At 40.1% G+C, this 27543-nt stretch overlaps 1 protein-coding gene across 3 annotated transcripts in view; it reads right to left on the bottom strand.

Moving 5' to 3' along the window:
- Positions 1-15314, bottom strand: part of FNDC3B (fibronectin type III domain containing 3B) — a 354322-nt gene extending 339008 nt beyond the window's left edge. Inside the window, exon 1 of one of the 3 annotated variants that reach the window (XM_061168343.1) lies at positions 15164-15314. The gene's annotated coding sequence lies outside the window, so the exon portion shown is untranslated. Of the gene's footprint in view, positions 1-13115; positions 13356-14253; positions 14357-15163 lie in introns of those variants that run through there. The other 2 variants (XM_061168345.1, XM_061168344.1) reach the window with 2 other exon arrangements.
- Positions 15315-27543: the final 12229 nt, after the last annotated feature.

The raw sequence follows: 27543 nt of genomic DNA, 5'->3' as shown, positions 1-27543 counted from the left end.
ATCCATATCCAGTATTTTTATGTGCTGAGTGTAAATAATGAGACATATTCTTTAAACAGATAAATAATTTTAAAAGGGCAGCATTTTAAAAATTGAACTTCCTTTCTAGGAGGCTCAAAGCTGATTTCATAATTTCCTTGAATTTGAGTGTACACATCAGTCCTGGGTGTTCATTGGAAGGACTGATGCTGAAGCTGAAACTCCAATACTTTGGCCACCTCATGCGAAGAGTTGACTCGTTGGAAAAGACCCTGATGCTGGGAGGGATTGGGGGCAGGAGGAGAAGGGGATGACAGAGGATGAGATGGCTGGACGGCATCACCGACTCAATGGACATGAGTTTTGAGTAAACTCTGGGAGTTGGTGATGGACAAGGAGGCCTGGCGTGCTGTGATTCACGGGGTCACAAAGAGTCGGACACGACTGAGCAACTGAACTGAACTGAACTGAGCAATTTCATATCTTTTATCCAAAATTAATTAGGTATCAATAAATCTCCACTTTCAGGTGAAAGTGGTAAAAGTGTACAAAGGGTTAGATAGGGGAGGATCCAAGCAACTTAAAACTTAAGAAATAAAGTGCCCAAATTCAAAAATTAAAACATACTCCCTTTTAACAGTACTTAAAACTGTTTCCTTTACATCTTAAGGTATAAAATAGATGTTCTAAAATTAAGTGCTCTTATAGGTTAGTTCAATCACACATAAGTGTAGTCGCTCAGTTGTGTCCGACTCTTTGCGACCCTGTGGACTGTAGCCCACCAGGCTCCTCTATCCATGGGATTCTCCAGGCAAGAACACTGGAATGGGTTGCCATTTCTTTCTCCATCAATCATACAGGGGTATGTGTGATATATAAAACGGATAACCAACAAGAACCTACTGTAGAGCACAGAAAATCATACTCAACATTCTGTAGTAATCTATAATGGAAAAGAATCTGGAAAAGAATAGACATGTGTACGTATGTATAACTGACTCACTCTGCTATAAACCTGAAAGTAACACAGCATTTTAAATCAACTATATTTCAATTTTGAAAAAGAGTTTTTTTTAATTTTAAAGTTAGTTAGATCCTGTAGTACTCTGTGTCATGAAGACCACCACCATCAAGCTCTGAAAGCCTGGTTACAGGGCAAAGGCTTGCTGCCCCAGCTGCACCGAGGGGAGGGCATGTAGGCAGGCCAGCATCAGGGAGGCCCTCTCTGGGGTGGCAACGGGTCGTGGACATTTACCATTTAGCCTCCCTCCTGGACAGAAGTTTTGAGAAACAAGAGAAGGTTGTCCTCACAGTCCTCCCCATTCTGTGGACTCACAATCCCCAGAGAAGCACACGGCTCCTTCTGGACCATGAGCAGCATTCTTGTGAAGGAGTAAGCAGCAGTGTTTAGGTAACAGCGCCGTGGGCCCTGCATCTCCATTACTCCTCATCCACACCGCCCCACACACAAACACAGCGAGAGAACGCAAGTCAGGTCCCACTTCAAAGCCTTGTCCTTAACTCACCTTGGGTGAATTCACTTTCTAAAGATGGAGTAAGGAGCGCAATAATTTCTAACAAAGGAAGCATTTAAGGCTGCCAGCTCCCCAGGTTTAGCCTGGGCCGTCTGGGAAAGCAGAGGGCCTCTCTGAATCCTGAGGTCACCTTTTATGCACCACGGGAGCTGCTCTTGGCGTTTGCAGAGACCAGACACGTTCTAGTCAGTTCTGGGCCATCTCACCCCTGTGGCTGCCTTCAGTGCAACCCAAACACCACAAACTATTAGTCTTAAAAGGGCAGAAAGGGTTAGTAGTAGGAATGCGAGGCCTTGCTTTTCCAGGTGCAGCTTCTAAGTACAGGATCTTACACTATATAAATTAACTTAAATGAAAGGCACCGGGGAGAGAGAATGCAAGGTGAACAAAGCGGTGTTGCCACTGGGTGAAAAGGACTCTCAGCATTTATCACATGTCTGAGTCAGCTAAAACTTCAGTACCATTTCTTAATCAACTGCCCTGGATTATTCCCATTCACTATATTGAGTTTCTCATATATTACTTTCTATGAAGTACAGTTTTATTCTCTGGTTTCTCTCATTCCAAGGTTCAGTTGCTATTACAGAAAACAACCTAGGAAAATCTCCCTCTTGGGAGGTGTCCAGAATATTATGATTGTTTCAAAAGTAAATTTTAGGTTTCTGGACCATAGACAGGTTGAACACATGGAAGGCATTCAACTAGTACTTAGCCTTAGCATTCAGCTACCTGGGAACACAAACAGACCCTGTTCCAAGTCTGGAGATACAAAGAAGACATTTAATGTGAACTATTAAAGCAGCAGTGTGATATAGTTGAAAAAAAGTTCTGGAGTCAGTCCAGGTGATCTTTTTAACCTTTTTGAGCATATCCTCTAACCTTAGTTCACTGACATACATTTACAGCACACCAGGTATGATCGGGCTTCTGCTGTAGATAGTGAAAACATAGAAAAATAGAAATCTTATCTATCTTTCATAGTTTTACATACATGCAAGTCCCTGACACGTGGCATGTGCTCAACAACTGCTGGTCACTATTTTACATCTGGCTTGCAGTCCAAATGTTTGGATTTAGCGCACAAATGACAAGTGTCCTCGTTTCTATATTAAACCGCTAAGGGTGGTTACTATTTTATCCCGAAGAACATGATGTTAAACCCTTCCAAGGAACCCTTCAATTCTGCCCTGGGTCCTAACTAGAGTCCTCTGGTGTCCTAAGTACTCCTCCCACCTCACTTCTTTCCAGGCAACAGGTAAAAAACTTGAAAAGGATAGATTACCAATAGGGCCGAGTTCCCACGTCTGGGTTTCCCAAAGTTGTCTGATCACAGAATTCACCTGAAACACCTGATGAAGATTTCGGATCCCACCCCAGATTTAATGAGTGAGGGTACACGTGCACCTTCCGCCCCACACACCAGCCCTAGAATGCTCCGAGAGATTCTTCTCTTCTCAGGAGTGCTTACCTCTCCCTCCTAGCGGCTGAGGGCATTCACCTCAGCTTTCCATGATACACTCTCTTGCCTTTTCTCCATGGCTTAGTTTAGCACTAAATACTCTGGCCTCCAGTCTAACAGAATCAACTCTCTCTGCTGGACCCCCAAGCACTTAGCAAGACACATGTTGGGTTTTCTTCCCTGCCCCCTTAATGTCTCCCTTCTAGAGTTTCCCTATAAGAAGATCATTTTTAAACTACCATAAATCTCTGAAATGTCACCTTTTTCCAAAAATAATTTTCTTAATTTATAATTCCCAAACTGACTCCAATAGACAAGCAAAACATACATAATCGAGGGTCACATTTTTAGGGAATAGAAATATAAGCTGTTCATTCTATTTGTATTTTCAAAATCAATCAGCAATATGATACAGACATGGGGGGGAAAATTCATGTACTCTCTGGAGAACTTTGTTTCTTTAAAATAGCAATAGAAGAAAGGCTAGGTTTGCACTGAAAGTGACTCATGCCTTCAATTTAATATTTTATTAGATCCCTACCATGAGAAAAAAAATTTTCAGGAAAACCATGGAAACACAATGCCTATAATATGGCCCATGCTTCAAAAACATCGACTTCAGCAGAGAAGTAATGACCTGAGTGTTTGAGAAGAGGTACTAAGTTTAAATGGCATATTTAGCCTAGGAATTCATCCAACCATCCATCCAATGAGCACTTACTATGCACTTCCCAAAGACATTAAGGTTAAATAAGTAATCATTCCTACACTCAAGTAAGGAGACAATCAGACAACACTGAAAAGGACAAGTGTTCTGAAAAGTATAGAAATAGTGCCAGAAGAAATTAAAGAAAATGATAAATCACCTGAAATCATGACTTTGGAGCAAAGTCTTTCCATCTGGATTTTTATCTGATATTTTCAGTATTTATAACATGCACTTGATGCCGGATGTTTAAGCTTTATATCCAATCACTTAACAAAAACCCTGCACCATCATTTTATACGTGATCTACCTAAACTCAACATCTGTATCTCAGAAGCAAAAGAAAAAACCAACACTCAGAGAACAGTCACCACTATGAAATTAACAGGTGCTAGAGATAAGTTCAGATGAATAAAATACTACATACTTGCTTTCTCTCACTCTATCTCTCTCAGTAAGTTTTAGTCTAACAAACTGAAGAATGCTTTTCCTTAAATGCTTTTCCAATACTAGTCCTGAGATGACTTAGACCCTTTCTCTAAGTGGAAATCAAAGTTTTCCCTAGAGTATGGAAGATGACACAATTGAAATTTTTAAAAAAATGTTTAAAGGTTAGAAAATATGACAGGTCTAATTGTACACCCTACTCTCTGGACGACTCACAGTGAAATTCGCGATAGACCACCTTTGTGTGCCTACATAGTCTGTGGATATTAATAAACTACCTTGATCATCTAAATGTTAAAAATACCTTTTTTTCTCTCTCTCTCTCTCCAGGGATCTCCTACTTTTAAATAGTCTCCTCTTAAATTCAAGTCAGTTAATAAAATAAGGAAACGCTGACCTCCAAAAATGGCCTAGGGGAAATCATCCTTCACACTGCACGAGGCAGCGGGGAGGGAGGGGGACACCTACATGCCCTGCACGGGGCAGACCAAGGGGGCGCAAACAGAGGCAAGCTGAAATCACACGGAAGAAATCGCCAAATTTTTTTCAGTTTTTTATTGTGATAAAACATACATACCATTTGCCATTTTAACCATTTTTAATCACATGGGTCAGGGTACATGAAGGTTCAGGTACATGAAGTACATTAACAATATTGAGCAACCATCACCACTATTCATTTCCAGAACTTTTCATTATCCTAAGCAGAAGCTCAGGACCTATCAAAGTATAACACCTATTCCTCTTCCCCCAGCTCCTGGAAATGTCTATTCTCCTTTTCTTCTCTATGAATTTGCCTATTTCAGGGACCTCACATGAGTAGGAAACATGCAGTATTTGCCCTTTTGTGTCTGGCTTATTTCATTCAGCATAATGTTTCCAAGGTTCAACTCCGTTGTAGCATGTATTGGAATTTCATTCTTTTTTATGGTTGAATAGTATTCCACTGTATGTAGAGACCACATTATGCTTATCCATTCATCTGTGAATGGACATCTGGCTTTTTTTCACCTTTTAGATATTCTAAATAATACCACTATAAACACTGGTATTGAAGTATCTACATGAGTCCCTGATTTCAATTATTTGGGGTACATACTCAGATATGGAATTGCTAGGTGATTCTATATTTAACTTTTTAAGAAACCACAAAACTATTTTCCACAGCAGCTATACCTTTGTACATTCCCAACAGCAATACACTAGTGCTCCAATTCAACATATTCAAGTATTCTCTGATTCACTAATTCAGATTAACATTTACCTTTATTACCCTAAATTGGAATTTTTTTTTCCTGATACAAGAAAAACAGAAAAATCAGGAACAGTAGTATCTAATGACTTTTAACATTTTCCTCTTATGTGATTTAAATAATAGAAAATACAAAATGTGTTTTTAATTTTTTCTTTCCATATAAGATAAAAAAGAGCATAATACCCTAAAAGCATATTGAGGATCCTACATTTACAACCTGTACCATAAAAACCGGTCAGTCTGAACTCTAAAAAGTCAAATATTTGAAAACCTCATGTCTGAATAAGTTGATGTAAATATTTTGAAATATTTTAAAAAGAAATTTACTTTTCTTGGGGGTCAGTTCACATAATACCTGGAACTAAGCTGTCCCGGAAGGCCTTGCTTTAGTAAAAGTAGAAGAGAAAGATTTATAATAAACTTACCTAAATACCACTGGCAGGCTTTCCACAACTTTGCCCAATCTCATATGGAGGAAGACATGGGCAGTTAAAAGCAATAATGATGTTTTTAAGCCTTTAACACCTGCTCTAACCAACCTGCCATCAAGTGCTTACAGGAGGAGACAACAAGTAGCAAAACAAATATCAATAGAAAACATTCAAAGCAAATCAACAGGCATATTTGGGACTCTATTGGTGGAAGTGGATGAGATATGGGGAGGTGGACATTTGTTTACTGTTTTGACTTATTTTGTATATAAAATTATACTTCTAACTATTCCTAGTTTATGTGACAGTACTGAATAAACTGCCATTTATTTCATGGAAGTCCCACACCTCTATGAAAAAGCCCAGTAGTCAAACTATTTTCAACCTATACTGCAGTTTTACATTGCTTTTAAGTAAATTGATTTTTCCAAGGTGCTTAAAGTGGTTTGTTCTCCCAATTAAGTAAATATTCCCCTTATGATCTATTTAAACTTGTTACAGTAAAACCTTCTCATATAGAGTAGTAAGCCAAACTTTATCTTAGACTTGCCTGGATAATTGCAAATTCCTAATTAGTTACAACCAGAACAATGAAGTTATTTTTAACAGAGACCCTCTCCCACCAGCTGTGGAGAAACTGACTGAACCCCTTAAGAATAAATTAACTTGTGTTATTTCCTGGGATTTTAGAATCTTCCATTATTTCTCAAACATACGACGTTTGCTCATGTATGAAGACAATTTTCCAGATAGTTATTTTAACAGAAAGCTTTTCATAATTGAACACTATGAGTCTGTATTATATCAACTTAAACAAATTTTTCTGACTGGTTGCCTTTATAAAAAAAAGTTCATCTTCCAAAGTTAAAACAAGGTTGAATCAAAAGCCTTTAATTCTTATATAAATTTAGTTTTAAACATAGCCTATAGGTGCTCCAATTGTTAACATTTTTCAGATTTCAGATAGGAGCAAAGAACTAAATTGTTACATCCTGCCCTAGCAGTTTGGTGGCAAACACAGCTCCCTCTACAACATCTCAAAAATATAAGCAAAAGACCCCTGTAAGTAAACAGAAAAATGACTTGAATTTGCCAAAAAAAAAAAAAAAAAAGTCAGAACAGCATAGAATATTTCATTAAGCACCTAGTTTAGACTCAATAAGTGCCTCCTCTGTAATAAACAAGTGAATGAAATAAAACTACATAATTACATTTTAAACTCAAATATAATCATTTAATATAAGGGACATTTTAAACAGATACTTACTAGAATCTCAAATTATGCTAGCTTTGGCTCAACACCATTAAAATCTTCTCCCTCCAATTATATGAAAACTGACAAGCAATAGTAATACTACAGAAACAAAAAATAATAGGAGCCAGTGACTGAACAGTGAGTTCCAGCAAGGACTTTTCATCAGCCAATGAAATTACAATCCAGGTGTTTTTACATCTCAACTAGGGACCAAGAAAAGAGATTCAAGGATTGATACATTTTTAAATTAAGAAACTTCCCCACCTGTAATAGATGATCACTATAGTCTTATCTTACTGGATTTATTCTTGGTGGTTTAAAAACCTCCCAACTTCCCCTCTCCTCTGCCGGTTCCAATCCCTACCCCCACGTACTTCTGGTCTCCAAGGACAGATCCTTGACACGACACCTACACCATAAACAACTCCCCTCTGGGTAAGCTTGTGACTAGGGACCTGCTTCTCATTGGCTGTACCTTGCAAAGAGTTCAATACGTGCATGCTCAGCTGTGTCCAACTCTTTACAACCCCGTGAACTATAGCCCTCCCGGCTCCTCTGTCCATGGGATTTCCCAGGCAAGAATATTTAAGCAGGTTACCATTTCCTTCTCCAGGGGATCTTTGCAACCCAGGGATCAAACCCACGTCTCCAGCATTAGCAGGCAGATTCTATGCCACTGAGCCACTAAGGAAGCTCAAATACCAACCATCAAGTCATCCTCCCAAGTGAGCCTGCACATGGCTTCCACAGAAAACTGCCTCTGTCTAGCTACAGTGACTGAAGCCTTCTCTGCCTTTTAAAAAACACAGTATATACAGTATATACTGTATTGTGTATTTTAAGGCAAAAAAAAAAAATGTGCTGATAAATATTTTCCTATATTCAAAGGCATTCAGTGTCAACTAAAGAATAAAGCTTTTCCTCAACTACCTAGGGGATTACCTGGTGTCTCAGGTGGTAAAGAATCTACCTGCAATGCAGGAGACCTGGGTTCAATCCCTGGGTTGGGAAGATCCTCTGGAGAAGGGAAAGGCTACCCACTCCAGTATTCTGGCCTGGAGAATTCCATGGACTGTATAGTCCATGGGGTCACAAAGAGTCAGACACGACTGAGCAACTTCCACTTTCAACTATCCAAGTGCATTCCCAGCAGATGCCAAGGATGAGAATTAATGTTTACTTGAAAATAACAGGCTCACAGTTGAGCTGTTTCAAATCCTGAAAGATGATGCTGTGAAAGTGCTGTACTCAGTATGCCAGCAAATTTGGAAAACTCAGCAGTGGCCACAGGGCTGGAAAAGGTCAGTTTTCATTCCAAGCCCAAAGAATGTTCAAACTACTGCATAATTGCACTCATCTCACATGCTAGCAAAGTAATGCTCAAAATTCTCCAAGCCAGGCTTCAATAGTACATGAACCATAAACTTTCAGATGTTTAAGCTGGATTTAGAAAAGGCAGAGGAACCAGAGATCAAATTGCCAACATCTGTTGGAACATCAAAAAAAGCAAGAGAGTATTTCTGCTTTATTGACTATGCCAAAGCCTTTGACTGTGTGGATCACAATAAACTGAGGGAAATTCCTTAAGAGATGGAAATATCAGACCACCTGACCTGCCTCCTGAGAAATCTGTATGCAGGTCAAGAAGCAACAGTTAGAACTGGATATGAAAAAAGACTGGTTCCAAATTGGGAAAGGAGTACGTGAAGGCTGTATACTGTCATCCTACTTATTTAACTTATATGCAGAGTACATCATGCAAAATGTCAGGCTGGATGAAACACAAGCTGGAATCAAGATTGCTGGGAGAAATATCAATAACCTCAGATAAGCAGATGATATCACCCTTATGGTAGAAAGTGAAGAAGAACTAAAGAGCCTCTTGATGAAAGGAAAAGAGGAGAGTGAAAAAGCTGGCTTAAAGCTCAACATTCAGGAAACTAAGATCATGGCATCCGATCCCATCACTTCATGGCAAATAGATGGAAAAACAATGGAAACAGTAGAAAACTTTATTTCTTTGGGGTCCAAAATCACTGCAGATGGTGATTGCAGCCATGAAATTAAAAGACTCTTGCTCCTTGGAAGAAAAGCTATGACCAACCTAGATAGCATATTAAAAAGTAGAGACATTATTTTGTCAACAAAGGTCCATATAGTCAAAGCTATGGTTTTTCCAGTAGTCATGTATGGATGTGAGAGTTGGACTATAAAGAAAGCTGAGAGTCGAAGAATTGATGCTTTTGAACTGTGGTGTTGGAGAAGACTCTTGAGAGTCCCTTGGACGGCAAGGAGATCAAACCAGTACATCGTAAAGGAAATCAGTCCTGAATACTCATTGGAAGGACTGATGCTGAAGCTGAAACTCCAATACTTAGGCCACCTGATGCGAAGAACTGACTCATTGGAAAAGACCCTGATGCTGGGAAAGATTGAAGGTGGGAGGAGAAGGGGATGACAGAGGATGAGATGGTTGGATGGCATCACCAACTCGATGGACATGAGTTTGAGTAAGCTCCAGGAGTTAGTGATGGACAGGGAAGCCTGGTGTGCTGTAGTCCATGGGGTTACAAAGAGTCGGACACAACTGAGTGACTGAACTGAACTGAATGTCTTACCATAAAAACTCTCATTGAATGTATTAACCTCGTTAAAGTGAAGAAAAGGCATTGTGATTTCCAAAGTGAAAACACAGTAGGTTGCAAATATTTCCCTATACAGAAAATTATTTTCCCCCCATTCTCAGCTATAATTGGGCTTCCCTGGTAGCTCAAATGGTAAGGAATCTGCCGGCAATGCAAGAGACCCAGGTTCGATCCCTGAGTCGGGAAAATCCCCTGGAGAAGGGAATGGCAACCCACTCCAGTATTCTCCATCCTGTTCCCCCAACTTCACCCCACCCAGAACCTGTTTTGTTTGGGGCCTCCCAGGTGGCGCTAGTGGTAAAGCATCTGCCTGCATTGCAGGATTCCATCCCTGGGTCGAGAAGATCCCCTGGAGGAGGAAATGGCAACCCACTCCAGTATTCTTGTCTGGAGAATCCCATGGACAGAGGAGTCTGGCTAGCTACAGTCCATGGGGTCACAAAGAGTCAGAAGAGACCAAGTACACACTCGGCACGCAGCTGTAATTACTGAAAGCTCAAATAACAGGCTTACTAAGATACCATACAGGGACTGAAGCCCATTCCTCTATCATTCAATTTTGGAAATTCCTCTAGAAGACTGTCGTTTTTTCCCCTCCACCTCAAGAATGACTCTGAATCAAGCCGACTGTCTTGTCCACTTCAGCAATGCTAACCAGCTATGGACCATATGTAAGGAAATACAACTGTTGAGAGGTCACAAATCAACTATGGCATTAGGAATATGGAGAAAATAAAATTGCAATCTAAAGACTGAAACTTTATTCATTCATCGCAAAGAAAAAAATGAGTCATTTTTCAAAGTGTCCAAACACGATTTGGAGGTCTCCGAAAACATGCAAACTAATTCCCTAAGAACAGCTCAGTTTTTAAATTTTGCAATGTAATAAACTATGGAGTTTGTGCAAGGCTTTGCTAAACATTTTTCAATACACTGACTCATATTAACCCCTTGTGACAACCACTTGAAAAATGGTACAGGTAAGATGTTTTCTCCTTATACTAAAATGAAGAAACAGACTAAGAGAGTTTCAGAAATCTATCAAGGACACACAGCTAAGAAGTAAATTAAGTCCCTGACAGATTATTCTGAGTTCAAACTGATACTCAGATGTGGCCCTCACTAGGGGATATGAGATTTGGGAGGCCCATAAGATTTCTAATCTTTGCCTATCATTTCAATCTTTTAAATTATGTCTCATTTGTATTAAACACCTTGATGTCCAAAAAATGGAACTATGCATCCTGAGTTAAATCATGTTTCCAGTATTTGTCACACTCACAAGAACACTATAATCCTATTTATAACATGGTTCTTATGTTGGTTCTTTGACCATAACTATGATCCCAATAGTCAGGAAAGGGTATAAAAAGGTTTTTCAGCTATCTGAATGGTCTAATTAACTGATGCCTCACCTTTAGTTGAATTTACAATTTTCAGAGCTGGAGGCCACGCAATTCACACAACACTAAAATAATATAGAACAATTTAAAGCTGACTTACTAGTGTAAGTCTTTCAGAATCACATTAATCCTCTAGGGTCAGGATTATGAACTGCAATTATCCCTGAGCAGTACAATAACTATGAAAGAGCAGCTTCAGATATATTTATAACAAATCTGGCAGTTACTGTTTTTAAAACTCTAATAAAAGATTATTTTGTCATCTGTCTTTTCCTGAAAGCAGTATGCAAAAAAAAAAAAGAAAAGGGTATTGGGTTATTGGATATTTATGGATGAAATCCAGATAAATGAATGCTTATTTTAACATGAGTTGGAATTTTCACTATTTCATATATTAATAAAATATGAAAGTTGTTGAAATTCCTTCTACCAAATAAATTCTAAAATGCAAAAGATTTAAATTAAATCCACTTATCAGAAAACTATTTGACCATATGCCACCAAGAGAATCTTTCTTTGGTAGTAAAGCAATGATTTTAATTCTTCAGATTAATTGTGCAGCTAGATGAGAAAAAGTGAATGCTGGTTTAGTTATTTTACCTGAATGAACACATTTGAAAAAAATCACCCAATGACCAGATAAATGGATATTGGGGGTAGTTTTTTCAACTTCTTATTAGTGATTTTTTCATACCTTCCCCTACTTACACTCCTTTATTACACTGAAAATAACCAACAATTCCTATAAGCAGTTATTTCAATTAAACAGAAAATGTCATTTAAAATCTTTGTCTATCAGTTTTTACTATGACAGGCAAGTATTTTTAAAACAATTATTTGCTTGTTTTTGAGCTACAGGTAATCTAGTATTTGAATTCCACTTAAGAACTAAATCTAAGCATCTTCTGGTGGTATGGAAGAAAGAAAACTGAACCGGGCAATCTTAAAAAGGAATGGGACCCAGTTAAACAGAAATAGATTTGAGAGAAAGTTCTACTTTACAGTCCCCAAAATCGGGGTACCTAACCACTAGCCACAAGTAGCAGTTTAAAATAACTAAAAATAAATACAATTTAAAATGTAGTTCTTCTACCCAACAGGCCACATTTTAAATGATGCAACAGTTACACGTGCCTGGTGACTGCCATACTTGGACAGCACAGATATAAAACCATTTCCATCACCAAAGAAAATTCTATATGATCTTGTGCAAGTTACTAAACTTCTATGAACCTCAATGCTTTGTCTATAAAATGTCCTTAACATCACCTAAATTGAAAGAATTTTAATGAGATAATGTTAAAAAAAAAAAAAAAACACTATATGCAGTACTTAGTACATATTAGATATCCAAAAGAGTAACTATTAATACAATCTAGTATTGCATTTTAATCTAAGATCACAAACAGGGAACAAGTCATTCCCCCTCACTGGGCCTCATTTTCCTAAAACTGAAGTTGGGAGGTTCTTCAGGTTTTCAGTTCTAAGGACACTAGCAAATGTTGCCACTTTAAATGTTAGGCAAAACTCCTACTGAGTAAACTACTACCTAGGCTCCTAGAGCCAGCTTCCTAATTGATCCCAACCATTCCTCCAGAAATCCCAGAAGACTGACTCTCCAATACAGCCCATGGTCTGACATGAGCTATTTATAAAGTCTGTCTTAAAAGGTTACTGCAATATCTTTTTGAAATTGTACATACTGTAATTAGAAGCTACAACCTCCTATTCCATGATGATATCTTACAGTTTTAAGATCTCTTTTAAAATGACCACTATCTTTATGTAGAATTCTTTTCTCTTAGGAGCATATAAACCAAAACACTTTAAAAGCACCTACGAGTTTAAGTACCATTTTTTAGTGACTTTTTCTTTCTACCAAGTATGCCTCATTCTTGGCCAGCTTGTGCATGACCCTCTCATGTCTAAACAAAGTGAGAATTATATCCTTACAGGTGAGGTCCCTTTGCAGGATCAGAAAGCAAGACCAAAGACTTTACCGTCATTAACAGCTGCTCCCCGGGAGCCAGGAAATTTACAAAACGCAGGTTCCACAGAGGCCGCTTCCAACCAAGGGGAACCACGGGCCCCCATACAAGGCACAAAACCAGGGCCACAGGCTGCTCTTGGCGTGGCTGCAGGGCTCTTCCCCCGGGCGTAGTCCCAGGCCCAGAGTCACAGCTCTAACTTGAGAGTAAAGAGCAGCTCAGGCAGTAGAAATCAGAACAGAGCATTTTTGCCAGAGGCCAGAAGCCTCAAAAAAAAAAAAAAAAAAAAAAAAGTGTTATTCCAGAGCAGATTCCTTTTCTTCCGGGTCTGTCTGCTCCCTCTGACTCTTTGCCCACAACCACCGTGCCTCCCCTTTCCCAATGCCCCACCTCTCCACATTAAAAAAAAAGAAGAAGAAAAAAAAAAGGTGGCGTATTCCCTCTTCCTTAGCTTTCCCTACGAGAGCCTGGAAACTGGAGGAAATTCAAATCAAATTAACTGCACATCAAAAAATAAACAGACAAGCAATAAAGGGGGGTGCCCACCCAACAAAAGACCTCGCCCGTTCCAAAACATGATTAAGCTTGGGTAGAAGATAGGGAGGGAGACTAGAAACCAACAAGGATGGAGAGATCAAAGTATGAATCTGCGGCCCCGGCGTCGGCCCACTGCGGCCAAATTCCAAATCTTGTTTCAAGAACGTGCTGAACTGATGAGAAAAAAATTAAAAGTTTTAACTTTTAAGGAAGTCCGCAAACGGTAGTCTAAATAAAATGCCATCGCTTCCCTTAGTCTAAGATAGAAGGGTGGGAGTTGAGATTCGAAAAGCTCCAACTCCAACCGCGCACTCCTGGAAGCCTCCCCGCCAACGGCGCCGCCGGGCGGCCCTGCCCCGTCTCCGGGGGCATCAGGCCCGGGTGCTCGGGCTCCTTCGGGGCGCAGGGACCGGACCTTTGGGAAAGTTCGCGGGCACAGCCCGAGGGCCCACTTTCCGCCGGGAGTGACAAGCCCTTCCCACGCCGGCCGGCCCCCGCCCAACCGCGGGCACCAGACGGTCCGCGCGGCCCCTCCCGGCCGCCTCGGGGCGCGGATTCCGCCCGCCCGCCCGCCCCACCCCGGCCCGGGAGCCCCTCGGGGTGACCGACTGACCGGAGCTACGCTGGCCCACACACCGGGTCGCCCGCTCCTTCCCGCCGCGCCCCGCTCCCCCGCCCGAGCTTCCAGCCGCCAGGCTCGCCGAGTCCGGCCGCTGCCGCCGGTTACCGCCCCCAGCCCGGGGGGAGCCCGGGGGGCAGGACGGGGAGGGAGGACGTGGCGCGCACTGAGGTGGCCAGCGGCGAGGCGGGGAGTGTCCCTGAGAGGCCTGGCCTGGGCGGGGGGCCGGCTCGGGCTCGGGACCCTCCCCGCGAGCATCCCCGGGTCGGAGGTCCCGGCCCGCCCCCGCCAGGCGAGGAGAGGCGGCCCCGACTTCCAGCCCCACTTCGCACACCCGCCCTCCTCCCTCCACCATATGGAAATCTACAGACTCAGAAAGTGACACGTCGAAGATTCCTCGGCCTCTCCGCCCGCCCTCCCCCTCCTGGGCAGCGTTCCTGCCGCGGAGATTCCGGGAGGGGGAGCGGATTCCTCGGACAAAATCTGCTGGGAAGGCTGGGGAGGACGAGGGGGGAGGGAGAGCCCGGGAACCACTGCCCAGATTTTTTTTTTTTTTTTTTTTTTTCCATCAAGAAAGAATCTACCCGTTTCTTTCCCTCCTCCAAACCTTGGCCAGCTGCGTGGATGAGCGGGGGCCCTGAGCCCAGTAAGACGCGGCCCCAAAGCGGAGGCCGGCACCCCCCACCCCGGGCCCCCTGTTCCCGGGGTGCCCAGACCAGCGCAGGGCGCCCCAGCACTCTGGCGGCAAGTTTTCCTCTGGAAGCCCAGTGCTCCCGAAGCGCTCCGGGGCAGGCACGCACTTTGGCGGACTCTGCGTCCGGACGGGGCTTTCCAGTGCGCCGAGCGCGGCGGCAGAGACTTGGGATCCCGGTCCCCTCCAGACTCCCGCTCCTGCATCCCTTACCTTCCCTGGGGCTGAAACGCGGGGCTCCGGGCGCGCCACACACCGGGTCTCCCACGCCTCCCCAGCCGACAGCCCCGAGAATCCCTGCCGCCCCTTCGCCACTCCCGCCGCCGCCGCCGTCCCCACCGCCGATCTCCTCCTCCTCCGGCCGCCGCCGCCGCTCAAATAACTACCAGGAGGGTTAGATACGGGATTCCGCCATGTCAATGATGTCGGGACCACATGGGGATTTGGGGCCCGCCCACTGCCGTAATCTGCGGAGTATAACCGCCTGCACAAGCTCCGATTCGCAGGAACTGTGGGATCCTCCGTTCCCCCCTAGTCCTGCATAACTATCCAGAAACTCCTTTTAGTTCAGCCAGACTTTAAAGAAGTCTGAGGCTTAAGAGAACTAGCAACTCCTGAAAGGCGAGGAGTTCATGTTCGGCCAAGATCGCCAACACCGGTATAAATGCGGGGTTTGCTGAGTAATTATCAGAGTTGAATATGACATTTTTTCATTTGCACATATATAACTTTTTAAAAAATCCCCACAACCTTGTGAGCTATTTTGTCACCTTCTTTCTCTATTTCCCTCAGCACTTTGTTCATACCATTCACATAGCATTAAGAGATTTTATTATATTAATACCAAAGTTACAATGTTTGTTTCCCCCTTTCAATGCCCAGTATGCGCTCCTAAGAGCAGAGACTGTTCCTTACTCCTGTATTTCTGTATCAAACAGAGTATAATGCATAGGGCACAGTAGGACTCATTAGGTCCCAGTATAAACTGCAGTGTTTATACTAATTAAGCCAAATGTAATGTATCCTGTTGTATAGACTCAAAATGGTAAACTGACTGCATCCCATGTCACCCCTCAAATTATCCAGGCAGACAAGAAAATAGAAGTTATCCCAAAGAGGCCACTCGCCCTTTTAGCTTCCCAGGTATTCTAAATAATTACATTTAGCCTCAGTTATTAGGCTACAAAGCAGGACTGGGTAACAACCAGATGCAACTTTCATTGATCTAAAAAATACATAAAAGCCATTTGTCAAATAAAGTTATTGTACATAGTACTGTATTAAAGCCTGAAGAACATAAAAGAATACTGAGAAATAGCTCCTTTTCTCATGAAATTTGCGGTTCTTTCTTGCAGATGAGAGGAGTAATGATGAGTCTGTGCATTGGGGCCCGCGGCCCTGACTGACTTCTTTTCCCAAATGCTCCCAAAGGATCTCTTGAAGCCATCTTTCTAGAACAAGGTTCCAATCCTAGGTCGTAGTCCTGTATTGGAAGGGAAAAAAGAAAACTCAGAGATTCCCCAGCTCCTGCCTCAGCTTCTCTGGCTTGTCCCTGAGCCATGGCCTCCAGCCCAGCTGAACTCTCCTGACCTCCAAGCACCTCTGTCACTCTATACATGCTTTCACTCTGTCTGGAGCATACTTCTTCCTTTCCCCTATCTAAAGAGCATTTCCTCATCTTTGATCACTCCCTCCCTCCCTTCCCATAGTCTCCAGCTGTTTTCCCCACAATCTCATAATCCTTTTCAGTTCTTCTCACATTGCTCCGAAGTTATTGTATATCTCTTCCACTTGACTGGTCTTGTTCATTTTTGTATCCCCACCATTAACCTAGCATTGAGCTTTGAATACAATACCCCCCTTATAAATGTTTGTTGAATAAATTAATTTTAAAGGATATGGAAGAATCTGAATGACTAGATAAATGGCCAAACTTCAGAGGGTGGAAGTTTGAATCTAAGTGTAGAAAGACAGGCTTGGCAAAGGAAGTGAAAGCAAGCAAGAGAAATTCAGAAAACAGAATTATTTCTCCTAGTTTCTACCACTAGACTGAATGTGTTCTAATTAAGAAGAAGAATCAATGACACAAAATTACTTAAAATTTTAAATGCATTTTCATATATATAATCTCAGTGTTTCATTTGTCTTCTTATCCTAATGCCTAACATCAGTTTTGGCACAGAATAGAAATCCAATCAGTGTTTGCAAAATGAGAGGAAGTATGGTGTAGTGGAAAAAGCATGGAAATTGTAATTAGACAAAAGCCAGTGACGTTGGTCAAGCTTTTAAAGTTCTCTACGCCTGGGTCATTTATTTATTAACTGGTGATACTGCCTTCCTGCTGAGGTTGTAAGGAATAAAAACCTCTAGCACCTGATATTCAATATATAAATACTGCTTCCTCCCCTTGAATGAATGAATGAAGATGCCTTTACTACAGGGAAATTTTTGAGAGGGCTCCCAACTACATGTTGAAGGATTTAAATTTATTACAATGAGAAATCACTGCAGGATTATGAAGGCATGAAGTGACTGAAGTAGGTTTCAAAGTTGATTATTCTGGCAGTAGGATGTAGAATACAGTTCATATCATAGAGGTATGCCCTGAACCTATGTGGGAGATATGAAGTCTTAGCCCAGAGAGGTAGTTCTGCAAATGGGGAGGAAGACCTCAACTTAAGGCAATGAGTATTACTGTCTGGTGTTGACAACCCAAGTCATCTGCCACCCTAGGTCCTAAGTTATAGAACTACAGTCATAACTCTGCTCCAAAAGCAACTTAGGACTTGCTCTAGTACAAAAATTAATATCCAAAACGAGATGCCTAGAAGTTAAGGCCTATAACAAAATATACAGACTTAAAAACCCTTCCATTACCCATTGTAATGTGGGTTGAGTTGTATCTTAAAATTTAAAGAAAAAGTTCAAAGTCAAACTTCCTGATCTTAGATAACTTACTTTATAACAAAAGAAATGCAACTTTAACATATTTGAAACTAGCATTGAAAAGGTCTCAAGCCATAAAACTTGTACAACTTCTCAGCCTAAGATTTCTAAATTCACTCGCTGATCACATTAGCTAGTAATACCTAATATCTAGAAGACCCACCCAGGTTCTCAGTCTTCACATCCTACCTCTGCCTGCAGCTAAGGTTGCTAGATTCTCATAGGCAAGCTCAGTCCTGTCTCTCATCCTGAAACACAATCTTGACCTTAGAGGGTATTAACTCTTTGCATCTACCCTTTGCTCTAATGTTCTGAGCCAGATCTGATGCCAGCTACAATATGAATATTGATGAAGAACCAATTAATCCAGTTTTAAAGACTTAAGAATTCACTGGAGTATGAACTAGACTAAAGGATAGCTGGCTCAGTCAATAATAAAAATCTAAGAGCAACGTTGCAACTTTACATTTCTCCAGAACAGTTTAACCAGTCAGCCTGTAGCCTCACCTTCCTTACTATTGTTCATTGCAAGACAAGGGAAAATTGTAGCTCTGTGTGTGTTTTTTTTTTGTGTGTATTTGAAGTCATTTCAAACAAGAAGATCTGATCCACAGTTATCAGAACTATTCAGGTAGAAGGTGAATAGCTGTCAGGGCTCATAAAATCACAGGGTTGATGGCGAGCTAAAGGTTTTTGGCCTGCTCACTCCCAAAGCAGAATCTTTGCTCCATATCAGTGACGGCTTAGCACCCAATCTCAGACTGGGCACCACCAGGAAAAGGAAAAAATGCTTCTTGCCAGGACAGCCTTTTATCAACAATTCTAGACCTAAACTAAGACTTCTAAAACCTGCCTCCTTGAAATTTGTCCACATTGGTCCTTTTTCTGCCCTCTGGAGGCAGGTAAAGTAACAACAGTCACCTTCCACATGACTTCCCTGTCAATAAATTGACTACACCTGTCACACCTGTTCTCTTTTCCTGGATAAACTTGAACTCTTCATCTCATCCACATAGCTTCCAGATCTCTCTTCATCCTTTTCTTCCACCACCTCTAGTTACCTACTTGTTCAACAGCTCTGAAACCTAGATATTCAGATTCTATCTGTAGTATTTCAAGTATGATCAGCACACAGTCACAAAGTGGTACCCCTTCTGGCTTGAATTGAGACAAAATGCTTGTATCATTACAGTTTAATATTGTGTTAATTTTCTTAGCAGACTCTTCATTCTGTTAACTCGTTCTTTTTTCTTCCATAAAAAGTTGTCAACCTGGGCATACATCAGGAATACAACTGACTCTATTTTAATTGATTTGAATTAATGTTAAGTTGTTGAATATTTAACTTTATTAAATTTCATTTTTAAGTTCCATTCTTACGTTCCAGCCTATCTAGTACTTCCTGGACATTAAGTCTATCATCAAAAAACCTTTCCCAGCTCTGTCACATTAAATAAGCATGATTTCTATGTTCCCATTCAAGTCACTAAAAAAGCACCAAACAAGGCCAAGAACTACTAGTAATTTTTCTCAGACTGGAAAAAAAAAAAGCTATAAATCTGTCCATCACACTGACTTTCTCTGAACTCCTCACGACAGGGGAGCCAGTTGGGTCTGACTTCCTTCATAGTCATTGTTACCACTCTTGCTCACACTCACACCTGATTTATTCCCATGATCACTTTTTCTTCCTAAGATGTCAAGACTTCAGTATGGCACACTGGTCTCTTCACACCAGGTGTGCTAAATATTATCTTCCTCAAACAAATTCAAAATTTGGCCTGGATAGAAATACATGTAGATATAGATATATTTGTCCTTCACAGAGAGATGAAGCAAAGAAATATCTTTAGCTCAGGCTGCATGCCTCAAATACAAACCATTGTAGTCAAGGAAAGATCCTGAGATTTGACCAGAAAGCAATGAGGTGGAAAACGTAAACATATTGAAGAGCCTGCTGGGTCCACTCTATTTGTGAAGAGCTGAATATCACATTTGAAATTGTTTCTTGTCTTTTGTGTATTTACTGCAATATTTCTTTTATTAATAGTTATTAGAAGCATAGTTATTGGTATTTCACATATAATCTGTGTGCCTCAGAACTCAGTGTAACTCAGGGGGTTAAATCACATATGGTATTCATTAATACCCTTTTTCTGACTCTGACAGCCATGATTATTGCAGGACGTCTCACTACCCTCATACTCTTCCTGGTTCTTTCTAGAAGTTTCCTGTAAGTTTATGAGCACATTTTTTCAGCTTTCTTCGGTAACTTATTAACCCAGCCAGAGCAGCTAATGTGGCATGTCCCACGGTACTGAGCCTTCTGCGTGGGAGAAACCTGAAGAGCCCACCCAGCTTACCCCATGAGGCCAGCACCACTCTGGGACAGGGCTTCCCTGGTGGCTCAGATGGTAAAAGAATCTCCCCATAATGCAGGAGACCCAGTTTGACCCCTGGGTTGGGAAGATCCCCTGGAGTAGGAAATGGCAAACCACTCCAGTATTCTTGACTGGAGAACTCCCATAGACAGAACAGCCTAATGGGCTGTTTCCACGGGGTCACAAAGAGTCAGAACATGAATGAGCAACTAAGACTTCACTTCACCCTGGGATAGACTCACTTCTCTTTCTCTCTTTTGACAATGTATATAATTAACACATAGCATTGTCTAAGTTTAAGGTGTATAGCATAATTATCTGATTTATAAACATCATGTAGTGATTATCAGCACAATTTTGGTGACCATCTGTTATCTCATATAGATAGAGAAGTATAGAAATAAAAAATGAAATTTTTCTTGTGTTGAGAATTCTTAGGATTTAGTCTCAACAACTTTCATATACAACATTTCATATACATATACATTTCATATATTTATCATGTTGTACATTACATCTCTAGTATTTATTTACCTCACAACTGCAAACTTGTACCTTTTGACTGCCTTCATCCAATTCCCCTTCCTGCCTCTGGTAACCATGAGTCTGATCTCATTTTCTATGAGTTAGCTTGTTTGTTTTTAAAATATAATTGACCTAAAATATAGATGACCTATAGTTCTCATTAAACAACATAGTAATTCATCATTTCTATACATTTCAAAGTGATCACTAGGATAAGTCTAGTTATAATACGTCTCTACAAAAAGATATTACTAAAAAAATATAGTTGTTGACTATATTCCCTACACTGTACATTTCATACCTGTGATTCATTCATTTTGCGACTGGAAATTTGTAAATCTTAATATCCCTCACCTATTTCTTTGCTCCCTCTGCACCTCTTTCCTCTGACAAACACTTATTTGTTCTCTGTATCTATAACTCTGTTTATATTTTGTTGTGTCTGTTTATTTGGGGATTTGTTTTTTTAGATTTCACAGGTAAATGAAATCACACAGCATTTATCTTTCACTGTCTGATTTATTTCACTTAGCATAATACCCTCAAGTTCCATCCTTGTCAAAAATGGCAGAATTTCATTCCTTCTTATGACAATAATATTCCATTGTATATATTAATATATTGTTGTGAACAATGCTGCAAAGAATATGGGAGTACAATATCTCTTCAAGATTCTAATTTCATTTTTTTTCAGGATATATACTCAATAGTGGGACTGCTGGATCATATGGTAGTTCTATTTTTAATATTTTGAGGAACCTCAGTACTGTGTTCCATAGAGGCAGCGCCAACTTACATTCCCACCAACGGTGTTGAAAATTCCCTTTTCTCCACATACTCACCAACACTTGTTTTCTGTTGCTTTCTGAAATAGCCATTCTGACAGATGTGAGAGGGTAACAGCTCATTATGGTTTTGATTGGCATTAATTCTTTCTAAAATATTTGGTAGAATTCATCAGGGAAACCATATAACCCTGGGTTTTTTGTGGTGGTTGTTCTTGGGAGATTTTGATGATTGATTCAATTTCTCTTTACTCTTTATTGGTCTGTTCAGATCTTCTATTTCTTCATGATTCAATCTTAGTAAGTGTATGTTTCTAGGAATTTATCCATTTCTTCTATGTTATCCAATTTGTTAGTATATAAATGTTCATAGTAGTTATTTCTGTACTATCAGTGGTAATGTCTTCTCCTTCATTTCTGATTTTATTCATTTGAGTCTTCTCTCTCTTCTTTTGTTAGTTTAGCTAAGTATTTATTGATTTTGTTAATTTTTTTCAAATGACAAACTCAGTTTTATTGATCTTTCCTGTTGCTTTTCTTGTCTCTAATTCACTTATTGAATTACCCAAAAATTTCCTTTGGTTTTTAAGTAAAAATAAAAGACACACGTTTCATCCTTACCAAGAACTTTATAGAACATATTCACCATTCTGTTCCACCACCTTCTGCCATTTTTCAGACAACTTCAAAGTTCCATCTTCCAAAAACTTTTTATCTTTTTTGAACAAAGAACTGTTCCAGGTGCCTTTTACAGTTTTCCAGGGAATTGAATTTTTTTCCATTAAGAGAATTTTGTAAAGACCTAAATAAACAAACATCCAAAGCTACAATGTCTGGTGAATACAGCAGATGAATCAGAACTTCCCAGTCAGGCTGTAGCAGTTTTTGCCTGATCATCAAAGAAACATGTGGTCTTGTGTTATCTAATAGAAGACTATGCATTTCTGTTGACTAATTCCAGAAACCTTAATTTGGTTAAATTGGGAGCAGTACTTGAAATTAATCATCTGGTTTTCTGGAAGGAATAGAGGACTCCCTTCCAATCCCATCACATTCACAGCATCACCTTCTTTGGATGAAGAATGGTCTTTGGTGTGGTTGGTGGTGGTTCATTTTGCTTGCCCCACAATCTCTTCCATTTCACATTATTGTTAAGTATCCACTTTTCATCACCTGTCACAATTTGTTTTAAATACAGAACGTTTTTTGTTATGTTTCAGTGGAGAATTGCAAGCGGAAATACGATCAAGAAGGTTTTTTTCCTGCTTAACTTATGTAGAACCCAAGTGTCAAAGTGATTAACATGCCAATCTGGTACAGATGATTTTCAACACTTGATTTGGATATTTTGAGTATCTCAGCTGTCTCCCATGTGGTATAACATCAATTGTTCTCAATTAATGTATCGATGTAATCGCTATCAACTTCAACGGGTCTACCCAACGGTGAAACATCATCAAACAAGAAATCTCAGCATGCAACTTCACAAATCACTTTTGACATGTTCGATCAGTCACAGCACCTTCTCCATACACTGCATAAATCTTTTGTTGTGTTTCAGTTGGATTTTTACCTTTCTTAAAGTAGTAAACTATAACATGCTGAAAATGTTGCTCTTTTTTCTTCCATCTTCAATATTAAAATGGCTACACATTTATTTAACTTACATGCAGAGTACATCATACGAAATGCCAGGCTGGATAAACCACAAGCTGGAATCAAGACTGCCAGGAGAAATATCAACAACTTCAGATATGCAGACGATATCACTCTTATGGCAGAATGTGAAGAGAAACTAAAGTGCCTCTTGATGAAGGTAAAAGAGGAGAGTGGAAAAGCTGGCTTAAAACTCAACATTCAAAAAACTAAGATCATGGCACCCAGTTCCATCACTTCATGGCTAATAGATGGGGAAACAATGGAAACAGTGAGAGACTTTATTTTCTTGGGCTTTATTTTCTTTGGGCTCCAAAACCACTGTAGATGGTGACTGCAGCCATGAAATTAAAAGAATTCCTTGGAAGAAAAGCTATGACAAATCTAGACAGTGTATGAGAAAGCAGAGACTCCACTTTACCAACAAAGGTCCATATAGTCAAAGCTATGGTTTTTCCAGTAGTCATGTATGGATGTGAGAGCTGGACCATAAAAAGGCTGAGCACTGAAGAATTGATGCTGCTGAACTATGGTGTTGGAGAAGACTCTTGAGAGTCCCTTGGACTGCAAGGAGATCCAACCAGTCCATCCTAAAGGAGATCAGTCCTGAATATTCATTGGAAGGACTGATGCTGAAGCTGAAGCTCCAATACTTTGGCCACCTGATGCAAAGAGCTGACTCATTAGAAAAAGACACTGATGCTGGAAAAGATTGAAGGCAGGAGGAGAAGGGGATGACAGAGGACAAGATGATTGGATGACATCACTGACTCAATGGACTTGGGTCTGACCAAGCTCCATGAGATGGTGAAGGACAGGGAAAACCCTGGAGTGCTGCAGTCCATGGGGTTGCAAAGAGTCGGACATGACTGAAGGAACAAAAACCAGAAAAACCTGACATATCTATGGAGTAAGATGACATCCCAAGTCACTTTAGCTCTAACTTTCTGTGATTCTATGAATGAATTAATATTTGCTAAACAAAATATATTTATACTTTGTCCCTAAAGATATCACTATATTTGTATCTAGACTGTTCTGCTGGTTCAGTAATCATATCAATAAGATTAACCAGATATGCCTTATTTGAATGAGCTTATGTGGCTCCTAGTGATTCATTCTCAATTCCTCTCACTGCCCAACTGCAAATTATACAATAGACTAGAGCTGTAGTGGGGATTGCTGCCTTAGACTGGGAGACTTCTCTAAATTTCATCATATTATAAAAAGGAGGAAGGTTTTTCAAAAGAAATGTTATCATATACCTTTTATCAGAAGTATATATGGCATATCCAAGATCAGCCCTATGAGGAGATAGCCATGTATTGGATTGTTACAAATTAAGGGGAGTTAATTTGAGCTTCTCTTCATTTGTAACATATGAATCAGACCACCTTGAGTTATTAGTCATAAGATCATAAATGAAAGTCTAAATGAGAGCTAGGTCAAAACAACATTATTGTTGGAACATTACAGTCAATATGATAAAAAAAAAAGTTAGTCTATGAATGAATTACATTGATATCTATAATGCAAAGAGAGGCTGATCTTTAATGAACACATTGATATTCTGTCTATAATAGAGAGATTTTCGGGATGGCAGAAATCAAGAGCATAGAGGGTATTTCAAGAGTGTAAAGTGTCTTTGTATGCACCTCAAATTATTCCGTCTACTTAACTTTTGACTCTTCCCTATATGGCAGTAATCGCAATGAGCACTTTCCACTGTTTTTTTTCTTAGTATTAAAATTCACAAAGAGGTAAATGGTGTGTGTGGTGGCCATGAAAAATAACCCTCTCAGATCTCCTGCTCTAAGGAGCATAGTTGATGGATAATTCCAGTTGCCTTGCCCCTGGATCCGCCACCACATTCTATGAGGCCACATTTTCTCCAGACTGCTCTCAGTGAGTGAGTGAACACGTGGTATGAAGGTGTGAATCAGAGGTGTGAGGATTCCTTCAGGGCATGGGGTCTTATAATGAGTGGCTTTGTGGCTTCCCTGGTGGCTCAGAAGGTAAGGTGTCTGCCTACAATGTGGGAGACCCGGGTTCGATCCCTAGACTGGGAAGATCCCCTGGAGAAGGAAATGGCAACCCACTCCAGTACCCTTGCCTGGAAAATCCCATGGACAGAGGAGCCTGGTAGTCTACAGTCCATGGGGTCTCAGAGAGTCGGACACGACTGAGCAACTTCACTTTCTTTTGGGCTTCCCAGGTGGCACTACTGGTAAAGAACCTGCCTGCCAATGCAAGAGACGTAAGAGATGCAGGTTTGATCCCTGGATTGGGAAGATCCCCTGGAGGAAGCTACGACAACCCCCTCCAGTATTCTTTCCTGGAGAATCCCCATGGACAGAGGAGCCTGGTGGACTACAGTCCATAGGGTCGCACAGAGTCAAACACAAGTGAAGTGACTTAGCACGTCTGCAGTGGTTCAAATACTCCATTTTGGGCTGGCCAAAACTTTGTTAGACTTGAGATATAGTCTGAGCCTCTTCTTACCCAGTCCTGCTGAATCCTTTCTCCTCTCCTTTCACAGGTATCAGACCTGCATTGCAGTCTGAGGCTTTCCTTACCTACACCTACTTTTTCTCCCTTTATTTTTCACAGGAGTTTCCCCCAGTAAATCTCTTGCATGTCTAATACTGTGTTCACCTCTGCCTCTTAGGGGATGTTATTTAACATAATATGGAAAATTAAGAACCTCATTAGCTACTATCCCTGAAATTTTTGGAAATAAATTAACTGCCCTCCTAGATATTTTGGTTTTACTGTAAGAAAACAAGAATTAAGCTCACTGAATACATTATTTTGAAGAGGATAGCAACTGTATTTCATTTCTTACTAATGCCAGTGTTGGATATTTTCCTTCAAATCTACTCTCTCCCTTGCTCTGTGTTTCCAAAGGCTAGCCTCATTCACTGGACTCACATCAACAGGCTTTCTTGCTCTCTGGCTTCTGGTTGAGTTTCACCATAAGAAATACACATGAATATGGGAGAACGGGAAGATTGTGTGGTTGTGTTTTTATTTTTCAGGTTCTTCCATGTCAAGCCACAGGCTGGCGTTAGTATGCTCTTCTACCAAAGGCAACAGCTCCTATCAAGATGCTGAAGGTAGTGACAGATTCTCAAATACTTCATCACACCCTGTTGCTTTCCCCTAACCTTGCCCACACTTTGTGATTAGTCCCTTTGTTAAAGTCTCTTCTGTTTCCTACTTGTTTCCTGCTAGAACTCAAGGTGATATTTAAAAATTCCCTGGTCATTCTGGGGGTATAGAGCAGGTAATGACTATTTTTACAAGTCCTTTTCTCTATTTATTTACTAGATTACATTTTCTGTTTGGTATGCTATCTCATCTTTGCTTGCTGGGTTTATATCTATCTTAGGAAGTAGAATGCCAATGGTGATACCGTGTTGAAAACATAGTTTATTTTTACTGTTGTTGAGATGTAAAATGATGTTGATTATAATCATAACATTATACATTTTATTCACATTCAATCTTTTTCCACATAAAATCTATATAGAGATATTTTTATTTATCATTTATGAACTTTTCTCTGTGTTATATTTCAACAGAAATGTTTTTCAAAGTCTTTATGATATATACTACATTATTTGCAGAAGTAATAAAAAGAAAAATAAGACTTTATGATTAAATCAATATCTAACATTCATTTAGGCCTATATACTTCCCCATGAAAATTGCTTTAGTTGCATCTAACAAGCTGTGATATGGAGCAATTTCATAGGAATTTAGATCTAATTATTTTCCAGTATCTATGATTATTTCTTAATTAATATACAAATTATTCAGAAATATATTTTGAAATTTCCAAATACAAGGATATTTTATCTATTAAATGATCTTCAATTTTTTGTGAGCTAGTATTTGATAAATTTATTTTTATTAGTGCAAATATAAGAAAATATATATGTCTAATTACTGAGTACATGGTTCCAAATATGTATTAGACCAAAGGCATTTGAAGTGTTTTTGAAACGTCTATATCCTTATTTATGTTCTTCTATTATATCTATCAGTTATTGAAAGAGATACCTTAATATCTGCATTTAATGTACTAAAGAATAAATCCACTTTACTCTTCATTGTTGTACAATAAACTATTTTGTCCATCCGGCATTTCTCAGTGTTTGTGGCAGATTTTCACCATTAGCTTTGTCCACTGACTTTCTGGAAGTGAAAATCTCTGCAACTAATATGTTTGTATTACTCCTGTTTCACAAGTGAGGAAACAGAGGCATGGAAAATTTAAAGCATTTTCCTCATGTCA

The sequence above is a fragment of the Dama dama genome, chromosome 19 (assembly GCF_033118175.1).
Source record: "Dama dama isolate Ldn47 chromosome 19, ASM3311817v1, whole genome shotgun sequence".
In the NCBI taxonomy this organism is placed as follows: Eukaryota; Metazoa; Chordata; class Mammalia; order Artiodactyla; family Cervidae; genus Dama; species Dama dama.
The sequence above is the reverse complement of the archived record's forward strand: the minus strand, read 5'-3'. Positions and strand labels throughout refer to the sequence as shown.